The sequence below is a fragment of the Dasypus novemcinctus genome, chromosome 11, assembly GCF_030445035.2.
Source record: "Dasypus novemcinctus isolate mDasNov1 chromosome 11, mDasNov1.1.hap2, whole genome shotgun sequence".
In the NCBI taxonomy this organism is placed as follows: domain Eukaryota; kingdom Metazoa; phylum Chordata; class Mammalia; order Cingulata; family Dasypodidae; genus Dasypus; species Dasypus novemcinctus.
The window spans coordinates 28,229,083-28,242,667 of record NC_080683.1 but is presented as its reverse complement, the minus strand read 5'-3'; positions in this window follow the sequence as shown (position 1 = coordinate 28,242,667).

Here is a 13,585-nt window from a genome sequence, read left to right as displayed (position 1 = left end):
TTCTATTCCATTTATCTGAACCTATAATTTTCAACTTACCTGTTAAGTATATTTCTTAGACACTTAACGTTTTCGGATTGTTCATATGCCAGTTGAGCCCTGAAGCCCAGCATAGTTGCAGTCAACTTCTGTTCCCCAGTTCTTCAGGCCTACCCTGGACAACTACTAAAAACAATTAGATGTCCAGCTCCACCCCAAAAACATGGAGTATCTTAACTGCAAGTAAATCAATTCTATTAGTCTGCCCCATGATATCTATGTCCTTCTCAGCTGAAGCAGTCAGAGCCGACCTTGTCCCAAACCCCTCAAGATTAAGGAATAAACAAAAATGGGGGGGGGACCACTGAACAAAGCAGGTTTATTGTTATTGTAGCTATGATCTTATGTTTGTTGAGCAACTTATAATGTTGAAATAAGTAATACATTTTTTAAATGGGAAGGATTTGCATTTATTTATAAGTGGGTAAGAAAAAAAAGTCATGCTCCAAAAAATAAATTGAAAAATAATTTTCCTCTTTCCTCTTTTCTACCTACCATGGCCTTTCCTTCAATCTCTGGCATTCCATGGTAAAGTATAGTTAGGATAATTCATGTTTTCTTGAGAAGGAAGCACAAAATCAGTGAAATATTAATATCATAAACATGAGAGTCTATGTGTTAAAATGGATTATCAAAACAGTAAATAGTAACTTTTCTCTTTTCAAAGTCACAAGTAGGAGCTAGTTCCTTAGTGATAACTAAACAGAGCTAGTTTTCAGACACCCTTAATATAATATAGGTGTATTATCTGATGGTTTAGCACACCCACAGAAAAATACCCCCTGTATAGACCACAAGATCCTGATCACATGGCCAGGTACCCCATTTATTTTAGACTTATTTTGTTTACAAAGTCATGGTGATTTTTCTAACACTGGATATTAGCAATCAGAAATAATAATGTTGAAGGAAAGCATTATATATGTTATTTATAAGAATTGTCTAACAGTTATTTAAATACATGTGTATGTTGAATTACTATAGGTAGAGCACAGTACAGTCTTGTTTAATCACTAATGCACTAATTCTTCCTCAGTAAGGGACTGACAAACTTCACAGGGGTTCAGAGACAAAATCTCAGCCTTTGGGCTGGTTTATTTTTTTTTCCTTTTCCATATAATTTCCATTTCTTGGGTTTCCTACAGGTTCTTGCCTGTATCTTGAACTCCCAGATTTCTTCTCTATTACTTTCAATTTTTAGAGTCTAAGAGCTGCTTTTACCACAAAATGATCTTTGTATTATTGACAAGGCATAGACTTCACGGCAAATTATCTGTATTTTTTTTAAAGATTGTACTATTTATTTATTTATTTATTTATTTAAGCCCCCTCAACCCCATGGCTCCCTTGTCTGTTTGCTCATCTTCTCTAGGAGGCACCAGGAACTGAACCCGGGATCTCTCATGTGGGAGGCAAGAGCCCAGATGGCTGAGCAAGATCCACTCCCTGCTGGCTACAGTATCTGCTCACCCTCTTTAGGAGGCCCTGGGACCAAAGTAGGGATCTCCCATGTGGGAGGTGGGTGCCCAGCTGATTGAGTCACATCTGCTCCCTTTCTGTGAATCTTTTTTGCCATGCATGATCCTATTCTGGCCTCAGATTTTTAATGTATTTCATTTGTTTACTCTTTACACCTGGTCCTCTGGTCCATTGTCAACAATGGTGACATATCTCTTTGTACCATAAGGTATTGGTGGACACATCCTTCAATTTTTTGTCATATTGACCAATTCAGTACTGTGGTTACAATATTCCCTGTCCTACACTGACTTCCCCCATCTTATAGCCAGTACTGATTTTATTCTCTCTGTGCCAACTGATTCCTGAGTTATTAATTTTATTACTGCAATTATCAACATAAAGCCATCAGTTACATCTCAATAATGAATACCTATAGTGTTCTGCTCTGCAAATCATAGAGATTGTTACCTTGTCCTTTGCATTAGGGAGGCACAAATTCCAAGCTGACCCTGGAAACAGTAATATATTTTTCTCTGTAGGACTCTTTCTTTCTCTCCTTCAACCTTTCCTCTGCATCATATTTACTGACAGAAATTAAGTCTGAGTCTTTGCAGATAGACAAAATTTGTTTCATTTGAGGGGAATGCTTTGAAAGGAGAAACTAACAAAACTTTTATTTTTAGTTCTACAACTCTGCCTGTTAACAGAGACACACATGGATACACCTTATATGTTGCATTAGAATTAGAATGTTTACTTCTTGACCAAAGACAGGTTTTTGTAAGACTAATCTAAAGATAGAAAAAAAAATCAAAGTATTTGTAGTACATCTGATTATGCATTTTATTTTCACAAGTGAGCAACCAGACATCTCTTTCTCTATATTATCATCACATTATAAACTTGAATAAGTAAAAACTGTACTGTGGTACATTAATGATAGAGCTCCATTTGAGGGGATTTTATTGAAACTCTTGCTCTACTTTCTCAGTGGGAAGGAAACTTTTAACAGAAAAGATTAATCTATAAATCCAGTTTCTTGGTATACATTAGAGATAATAGAGGCTGAGAATTGGAATGCAGCCAACTGGCAAAAAATATTAAGTATATGTACGCATATATATACATATATATATGTGTGTGTGCTTAGGCAGTCAAAAGTAAAATTTGCATAGGAAACTTCCAAACTTCGCATTGAGAAGATTATTTTTTATTTCTTTTACTTGAGGCTAAAAATATACACAGTGGCATATATCTGTGAAGATCCATTTTTGGAAAAGTATAAAATACAGATGATTATGCAACCTAACTATACATTGCATTGAAGGGCAGCAATTATTTTATATTAAAATTTCTCTTGGGATTAGAAAAAGCAAAAATCATCTAGGATTCTATGTTTAAACTGACATTTAAAAAATGAAGATAATAATTCTCAGTTACTCAGTTATTAAGAGAACTCATTTACCAAGAAGGTTGAGATAACACATATCTAGTTGAGGACCATTTCTCAACCCTTTTACATTGGCATTTGCTTCTGAAATTATGAAAACAAACCCAAAGCAAGAAAGCTAGAGAAGAAAGCAAGAAAGCAAGAAAGCAGGAAGGCAGGAAGGAAGAGAGAGACTGGGAAGGAAAAAGGAAGAGAAGAAGGAAGAAAAGGCAACTCTGTCTAGCTATCCTGCTATATCTCCCTTCCCTCGAAGCCATTTTACATTATGCTACAACACTCTACCTCGAAGTTACTCCTTCTACCTTCCCAATCTCTCAATAATTAGCCAAAGAAGATAAGAACATCTGGTAATTAATGATAGTCAATAATGGCTGCTCATTCCTCTATGATTTTTCAAAACAGAAGTAGTAAATAGAGATAACATTTGTTATATCCCTTTTACCAACTAGTCCCCAAGTCTTGCATATTCTTCTTTTATACAAAATTGTGTTCATCTTGTTCGTGTGTGTTTTAATTTTTCAATTCCATCCTCATCTATACATCAGGGCTTTTGTATCTCACTCTGGGATAACTTCAACAACAATCTAACTAATTTTCACATTTTCAGTTCTTTTTCCTTCAAATACCACCCTTAAATCAGATGAATCAATGTGTCTAAAATGCCGATTTAATTGTCTCATCCCAATGGCATCTTTATTTGTGATTTTAAAAAGTACTCTAGATTGATATGCAAGTTTCTCCACCCTGAAGCCCCAGCCTGCACTGACAATCTTTTATCACTGGTAATCATCAGTTCTACTAAGACAGGGGTTCTTCTCCAGGGGTCCACGGGTCCGTGGAAAGATTTCAGGGGGGTCATGAGTTTGACATGAAAAAAAAATCAACTTATCTTTATTTTCTCTGACCTCTAACTGAAATCTAGCATTTACTTCACTTATGAATATATGCAACAGGTAAATTCCAGTAGTATTCATTTCACCTGACTGGCGAAGAGGTCCATGGAACAAAAGGGTTAAGAACCTCTGTACTAAGGGGTTCTGAACCCTGTATTGTTCTCATTTTTTTATTCTAAATTTTTGTTGAAACTGCTTTTCTCCTACTTTAAATGCCACTTATCTTCCATCTCGTTAAATTTACCGTTCTTTAACGTCAATCAAAATTGCCACACTCCACAAAGTTTGGTTCTAGCCCATAAACCAGCAATATGCCCCTCTCCCTGTAGTTATTTAACTGGATATTCTTGAATAGTGTATGTAATGGTTCACTTACACCCTCTCCCACATCTCCCTACCCAAATGAATTGTTAATGAGTGCTAGGATTCATTTTTCTATGCCTAACAACATTTTTTACAAAGTAAATATTCAATAGACACTTTGTAAATAAGTAAAATGGAAAACAAAATGCTTACAAATTAATATAATACCACAAAAACACAACTAAACTTTGCTTTTTGTTTAAATTCATTAAACTTAATTATTAATTAATGGAAGTCTGTACCAACGAAAGGACTCAAATTCATAATGAGGCCCTAAAAAAAAGGTTGGGGAAAACTGAAAGTGGAATTATTTTGCATTAAAATATACAAGGTTTGGAGTCATACTGACCTGAGTTTCCATCTTAGCTTCCTCATTTCCAGACATATGATTGAGAACGAACTGCTTAAGGAAACTTCCATCTAAGTCTCAGAATAATACATACAGTATTGGGTTATTTTGAGGTATAAATTAAATCATGCATCCAAAACAGACAGCACAATGCCAATCACAGAGAATATGGCCATACGTGGTTGCTATTATTATTGGCGGTAGCCATAGTGGTGTTATTATCCCCACGTTAGCTCAGAGGTTATATTATTTAGGGGATAAGCCAAGGTGCTCTGACAAATGCATCCTAATACTTCATGATTCAGACAACATAGAAGTTAAGTCCAAGGAGGATCAATGACTCTGCTCCATGAGGATATTTAGGTACTCAGGTACATTCTAACCTTTTCCAGGCCTCCCTTAGGATGTTGAACTTTTTCTGCAGGCTTTACACCTACATCTCAGCTTGAGAGAAGAAAGTAACCATACAGAGCAGGAAATGGCATTTTTATAAATCATTTCAAACAGAAGTTGCCCATATTATTTCATATCTCATTGCCTAATCAACAACTCACATGGCCACATTTAGCTGAAAGAGAAGCTGAGATCTGTATTCTATAGTTGAGCCACCATATACGTCCAGCTGAGGAGTTACAGTAAGAGGAGCTTCATTTCCTCTCTCCAGGGGATAAGGGAATATGGGGTATCCTCACAGCTGACTTTAGGCACAAACTGCAACCAGTCCCCTCTGTTGTTCAGTCCTTTTCAGAGATTAGGGCTCTCAGTCTGCCCCTAGGACATGAGGCTGCATGTGCTGTTTCTTCTTCTGGATACAACCATTAAATAGCTTTATTTTTTAAATTTATTTATATTAAAATATCTTTATGTATTCATTTTTCTTTCACTTTAATCTCCAAGAACATCTTATAAATTTCAGCTCTTATATCCTTAAAGTCAATGGTGGCAGTTGGGGGCAAGGTTGATTGTTAATTCAACAATGAAACCTTGGATAGCCTTAGTTGAGCAGTGCTGAAGTCTTATTCATGATGGCCTCAGTATGGAAAATATTTACCGTGTGACCCAATGTGTACATACGTTTATATTACATGCAAAGTAGAATTAAATTTGCTAATTCTTGCTGGATCATTAGTCATGCATAGTGGGAACTCAATATGTATCATACATATGTTAGGTACTAGAGGTACAACAGTTAAACAAATAGGAAAAAAAAATCCCAGCTTTTGTGGAACATATATTTTAATGTCATCTCATTTCAATCCTAGGAAGTAGGTCTTATTTTCCTCACTATACATGATGAGAAAAAGTGAGATCAGAACTATGATGTGATTTATCTGAGTAGCTAATCAAGTAAACAATGATCAGGAGGGGCAAAAAACATACCCAGGTCAGTCTAATTCTAATACCACCAGCTACTAAATATCCTGCTATATGCATAGCAAACATTTCTTGAGATCCTCCTACATGCCAGGCACAAGATAAGTCATACGCACTGTACACACAGCCAAGGAGAGGCAAAGCACTTTCAGGCTTTGATGTGATGGTTCTGGAGACCTGGACTTTTAACCATTGCCTGACATGCCCCATTGCCATGTAGACATAGCCACAGTTCCCCATGTTGTCCTGCTCCTGAAAGAGGTTCCCGTTATTGTGAGCATGTTTTTGACAGGGAAGAAATTGAGAGGTAAATCACTTCTATCTGAAAGTATTTGAATGAAGATTGAACAATTTGCTTGGTAAGTTGTGAAAGGAGAAAACCTACCTCATTCACTGAAATTCAAGGGCAAAATCAATATTTTTGATGGAACAACTGATTTAATTTACTGCGGTGTTGCATCTAAATATAACTCTTATTTTAATGGTTTGCTTCTACACAAGGGAACAGTACATGCTGAAGATTAAATGGGGGACAGAATTTTTTTTTTCTAGGTTTGTTATTTTACTAGAACTTAAATACCTCTGCTTATACATTATTTTTCTCACTTGTATAATGATTTTAGAACCTATTTAACATATGAAAAAAAGCTTTTGTGAGAATGTTTAATTTCAAGGAGAAAGGTGTTAAATATGTTATTTCTTCAGGTTATTTAGGATAATGTTGATCTATTTAATTGAATGTTGTGCAATACTGCACAATATTGATAAGGGCCATATGTATCTTTTACAAAACAATTTTTAAAAATATAACTGTAAAAGAAATATGCTTAATACTTTATATAATGATGACATAATTGAAACTTTCATAATTTAAAAGCAAATTCAGGATTAATATTGATATAAATCATCATCTTAACATTTTTTCATTGTACATGTAGATATATATGTAGAAAATCTAACATCTCCAGGAATAAATAAGCCTTAAAAACTGGTTAAAAAGAAGAAATCCTTGATAGCAATCCATTTTAAAATATTTTTTCTTTCTTATTGGAGTGAAAAAAGTAGTTGTAAAGCATTCTATAACTTTAAATTCCAGATATATGGACATTAAATATAAAGTGGACATTAAATATAAATATTATTAAAGACTAAAACAACTAAACATTTTAAGTGACAATAAACATAGATCATTTACATTTATTTAAGAAAGTACCCAAACCACAATTTTCTCTGTAGATTACTTTTCAGTAAATAGCATGTAAACAATTATTTATAAGGACATTATTAAGTTTTTCTATAGTATATAAATATATAAAAGTTTTATGTTATATAATTGCTCTTTTGTAAAGAAATCATTGCTTGCAGAGTAAGCAGTGAAAAGCAAACTATCAGATCCCCATTAAATTTTATAAATATCCATTGCTAGCATTTATGTAGTTCTTACTATGCACTGGCGTGGTTTTAAATGCTTTTATACGCATTAGCTCACTTACCCCCTATAATAACTCAATGTGAAGGCACTATTATTAACTCCATTTCACAAATAAAGTGTTGTGCTCAACTTGAAGAAGCAGGGTAGACATGCCCATCCAAAATTTGGTTCAGAGTTTGAGTCTAATGATGCCACACACAATCAAAGAGGTTATGAAAAGAGGTTATGAGACTTTCTGGAGAGAGCAGGGTGGGCTTCCAAGCAGGTCCAAAAATGGTTTGAGCTGGCAGAGGAAAGACTGGCTTGGCCTTTGTGGTACTGATATGGATTGAATTGTGTCTGTGTCCCCCCAAAAGACAAGTTCAAATCCTAACCCCTGGTCTTCTGAATGAGACCCTATTTGGAAATATGGTCTTTGAAAATATTATTAGTTAGAATGAAGTCAGACTGCATTAGGTTGATACCAAGATGACCCTGTAAGCAGTGGAAATTTGGACACAGTTGGGAAAAGAGAGACAGCAATGTGACAGAGGCCGTGACTGTGTTATGCTGCCACAAGCCAAAGAACACCGTAGATTGCAGGCAACCTGCCAGAAGCCAGGAGAGAGGCAGGAATGCATTCTCCCCTTGGAAAGGAAGCGTGATCCTGCCTTGATTTCATATTTGTAGCTTCAAGAACTGTGAGACAACTTCTGTGTTTAAGCCAATTAATATGTGTGACTTGGTTTCCAGCAACCCTGTCCAACTAAGGCAGGTGGTTTAGAAGCTGCGTTTAGAGGAAAGGTTCCTGCATAGAGTTTGAACTTCCCATTGGTACCAAAGGAGGGAGCTCCCAGAACTTCTTATTAGCTTGCCCAGAAAGTGGGCAGAGGGAATAGGGTGTGGTGGAATTTGAAAGCTGCCAACAGTCAAACAACAAAAAAGAAGTCAGAGTTAAGACAACAGTGTTAAAAGACCAATCTTGTAATCCAGTTTGCAGATTACAGCATTTTATTGGAGACACTAAAAGTTTTGCTGCAGCAAGGAAGCCTGATCACCTGTGAGAGTGGAAGAGGCTTTGATCTTCCAGGGATGGCAAATACTTTTCAAGCCATGAAAAGGAAGTTTGTTTGGCCCTATTGATTGGACAGGGGTTTGTCCATTTTATAGGGGCAGGTTTAGGGCAGGTGGGATTTAATTTGTATTAAGTCAAATATAATGGACCAGGGGCTTGATTGGCCTTCTGGATCACCTGCCTTGATGGGGATTTCACAGTGAAAAAAGATATCAAAAAGAAACTCAAAAGGGAACTCAAAGAAGAAGTAGGGCACAAGTTTTTTGTTTTGTTTTGCTCCTAGTTGTCCGTGGGGCTTTGTCTATATAATTTTATCAGTAAACTCCTTCAAACTCAATTTTTGTTCCAGTAGGAAGCAGCAACTGTGAATCCTTACTTGGATTCTTTGGTTTGAGTATAGCCATGTGTCCACTGATCAAACACAAGCTGCCTTGGGATTACCACCTTCTGTACACAAATTAAGCTTCTATTCACCTCCTTGAACTATCAGACTATTATGATGTGGGGGTTCTTTTGGCAGCATTTGAACTAATTGTTCCTTCTAATTACAACACTTTTTTCTTAGATATTCATTCAGGTCTCTGTTCCAATGTCTTTCTCAGACAGTTCTCCTCTAACCACCTTCCTTAAAATAGCATCCCATCCTTATATTTATTCTTTATCTTCCTTACTCTGCTTCATTTTCCTTAATAAAATCTCTCCCTCTGACATAGTATAGTACCACAGTATAGCTTAAATAGTGAGGCATTGTATTGAACCTTTGAAACTGAGAGTTAAGAATTGTATAGATGCCTTTATATTATTTTAAAAAATAGCTAAATATTAATACCTGAAATTGCTGAAACTGGCTGGATTTAGCCTAGACTCGCTAATATGACGGTCGTTCTAAACAGACCTCATCCCTGTTAATGGTTACACAAAACTTAGTCTCTTGCTTGGGTATAACCACTCTACCCTTTGTCTGTATCCATATCAAAGGAAAACCTTGTCACTGACCTCTACTCTCCACTTTCCGATCCTGGAGTCTTGAGCTCTGATAATGATTATAACCTCGTAACTCACCCTGGTTTGGTACCCACCCCACCATGTTCAACCCCTTAATGTTCATTAATGAAGGAACCTGTGTCCAGCTCTGCCCCAAATATCCATTAGCACATCGAATAATATGGTATTAAACATTAGAAGTTCTGCAGTCCGTGAAGTCTGATTTGTGATTGTGTTATTTCGGTCTCCTGCTGGTGAATAAATCCATTTTCCTTCCCAGCCTAGTTTGGTGTGTCTGCCTATTCTTCTGCGCTGAGTGAACGAACCCAGATGAGGACCACCCCAGGCCCTCTTCAGTAGAATGAATTCAGCAGAACTTAGCTGGCTATAATAGTAAACTTTCCACCTCTGGGTGCAATTTAGGCGCCATTTTCTGTACATGTAATATATGACCAAGCATGTTAAAGCATGTAGTGCCACCTGTCAATCTTGTAACCCAACCCTTTGAACTCCTTTCCTGCACAAGCCAATATAACACTGCTACTTCTGCTGTTTAGGGAGGTTGATCTGAGACTATGTCTCCAGACCTCTACCAGCTTAAGAAACTCTTTTGCTTAGATGAGAAAACCTTAGTGGGGAACCCAATTCTCTGAGCTGAGCAAAAAGAACCCAGGGAACTCATGTGGGTCCCCTTCAAAATGAGCTTCTATGTGCTGAGAGGGCCATATGGCAAGGAACTGCAAGTGGCCTCTAGGAGCAGAGGAATGGCAGTTGACAGCCAGCAAGAAAACAGGGATTTCAACCACATAATCATGAGAAACTGAATTCTGCTAATGCCCACATGGGCTTGGAAAGGGACGTTAAGAATGGAATGCAGCCTAACCAACACCTTGTTTTCACTTTTGTGATATTCTGAGGATCCATCTAAATCATACCTGTACTCTTGACCCACAGCAACTGTTGCTTAAAATCACTAAATATGTGGTAATTTGTTGCATTAGCAATAGAAAACTAATGCACTCAAATGTGTTTTAAGTCATGACACAAATATCGATTAGATAGATTAACTTAAATTATTTAGCTGCTCCACATAAGCCTGAGTCTACATTTATTATTCTTTCCTCAGTATAAGTTTGAAGAAGTTATCTAAAATGTGACATATGTTACTTTTGCTCCCATAAATTCATGGCACAGTATTTTAGCAGCTCAAATGTCCATTGCTTACTGTCTTGATGGGACTGTCAACCTAGGTACCTGCCCCTGGCCTAAACAGAAGAGAGTCCTGTAAGCTAACAAGACTGATTAGACTCTTTCTGCGAAATGTGAATATCAACAAGAGTGACTGAGGCACTGAAGATCAGTGGATCTGAATCATGCTTATTGTGGCATTCTGTGATTCCCTCATGCCTAGATCTCCAGATGCCTCATTGCTCAGCTTTTCCTTTGATTCATAAGCTAATGTATATTCTTCTAATAATTGAACATATATAAATAGACATACAGATGATAGATATATAAACAAACACATGTGTTTCTGTCGCTTGCAACTAATTCTAGTAATACACTGAACCAAAAGACTAAACTTTTAACCACTTTTGCCAACCAAAATGCTTATACCAACTTTCAACAACATATGAGATTCTCATTTCCCTATGCTCTAAAATTTAAAAAGTTTTTCCCAATTTGATAGGTAAAAAGATACATCTTTTTGGTTTTTTTTTTTGCTTGTTTGTTTTTATATATTTTTTTTAATTTTTGTCCTTATTTTTTTAATGTTACATTCAAAAAATATGAGGTCCCCATATATCCCCCACCCCCCTCACCCCACTCCTCCCATAACAACAACCTCCACCATCATCATGGGACATTCATTGTACTTGGTGAATACATCTCTGAGCACTGCTGCATCACATGGTCAATGGTCCACATTATAGTTTATACTCTCCCCCAATCCACCCAGTGGGCCATGGGAAGACATACAATGTCTTTGTCCCTGCAGTACCACCCAGGACAGCTCCAAGTCCTGAAAATGTCCCCACATCACATCTCTTCTTCCCACTCCCTACCCTCAGCAGCTACCATGGCCACTTTAAAAACATTTCCTTCTCTCACTTTTTGTATGTACATTTATCTCTCTTTGCTCAAATATATACTTTTTTTCTGAATACTTCCTGCATTTTCTCAATTTTCTTACCAATCTTCAAAACTGAACTAACCTCCATGATCTGATCTAATTCAATAACTTTTGCAGTTTCTTCACTCACTTCTTTTATTTATATCTTTTTGGATTCATTATTGTGGTGATAAAACATATTCTATAGTTGTTCTTTAGCTAGGGCTTTTGAGGATAAATTTTCTCAGTTCTAGCATGATTGAAAATGTTTTACTTTCCTTCCATACTTTAATAATTGGTCACCTGGTGTAGAACATTCTAAGTTTGAGATTACATTTTATTAGAACTACACAGGTGCTGCTACATTGTATTCAGATTTGCCCAAAAGAATTCTGATGTCAATATGATTGATGCTTAGTTCTTTATAGTCATCTATTTCTTTCTTCTTTAAGCTCATAGTATTTTTCACTTTATCCTAGGTCTTCTGGAATTTTATCACAATAGGTCTAGTTATGAGATTTTGCTTTGTTTCATTTCACTTTGCTCAGCACCTAGTTAAGTTTTTCCCAATTCTTTCAGTATTTAATGTGTTTTTATTTTGAATATTCTATTTATGTTAAAATGTCTTTAGACAAATATTGGAACTTCCAGATCCATTTTCCTTTCATTCTAACTTCTATTTTTCTATATTTACTCTCTGTCCTTCTTGGCTAAGTTTGGAGGAATTCTTTATTTGACCTTGTACTTACTAATTTATTTTTCATTTGAGTCTATTCTGATATTCATTCTGTTTAATTTTATTTTAATATTTTTATACTTTCAAGGTTTCTAGTTGGTTCTTTTTTGTGTGAACTAAATTTCCTCTTTATCATGGCGAGGTTAATAATTTTATTTATTCTAAAGTCTTGTTTTTTGTTCCCATTCATACTATTCCATAGGTGTCAGCTCTATTCTTTGGCATTCATGACTTCTTTCCTTGAAGTCATGTTGTTCATAGAAGTATAGATTTTTCTTTTGAGCTCATTTTACTGGGCATACTGGTGAGGGGCAGGATGCTATGGGAAAGAATGCATTAGGAGCTAGTTTTCTGGTCACGGGGTTTTCCATTTCATCCTAGATGTCTCCTGCCACTCAGGGCACCGCCCTGCCTCTCTGGCCCACAGACCCAACCTCACTGCTCCTGCCTGACCACAAAGACTTTAAGTAGGCATGGGGAATGGGGCATGGAGAGTGCTGTGCCCTTTAGGACAGCCCCACCAAGACTCTTCTATTTAATCCATGGTCTCTTCTTCTTTAACACATGTATCACATGCAAACTTGGAAACCTGGAACACCTCCCCATCTTTACTTACGAATTTATTTTTTTGAAGAGTTTTCTTACCTGTGACTCCCTACTTTAATCTGATTCTATCACCTGCCATCTTCCAGTGACTGATCATCATTTCTAGTCCACTGAGAGAACAGCTTTTTCATTTCTAATTCTATTGTGGGTTTTTAAAAATATATTGTGAGGCATTTTGCAAGGGAAGATTGTCTAGAGTGTGTATACTAAGTCAACCATTTTAAGGCAATCCTGTAGTAAATTTCTAAACTTAAGATAATCTAAAGAAATTACAAATGAAATCATCTTTAGATTTGATTACTTTAAAATATAATGCTCTTCTCTTTTAAAAATAATAAATGGGGTGTAGACATAGCTCAGTGGTTGAGGGCCTGCCTCCCATGTATGAAGTCCTGGGTTCAGTCTCTGGTACCTCCTAAAAAACAAAACAAAAAATAAAACAGAAGAACTGGAAGATTACTTTTAAAAATTATAATAATAAATGAATAAAATTAAAAGAAGCAGTACCAAGGAGACATTTGAAATGAGCATGATAAAAAAATCACATACAAATCTATAGAAAGGTTAAAATTCCAATAAGTACATGGAAAAAGTTTATTAATTGGGAATTCAAATGATAAAAATAAATGTAAATAAACATGACAAAAAAACAATAGTAAATAAAATATAAATTTTAAAAATGAGAACTGTTTCACCTTTACCAACCTCACAAAAAATGAATTTTAATAACA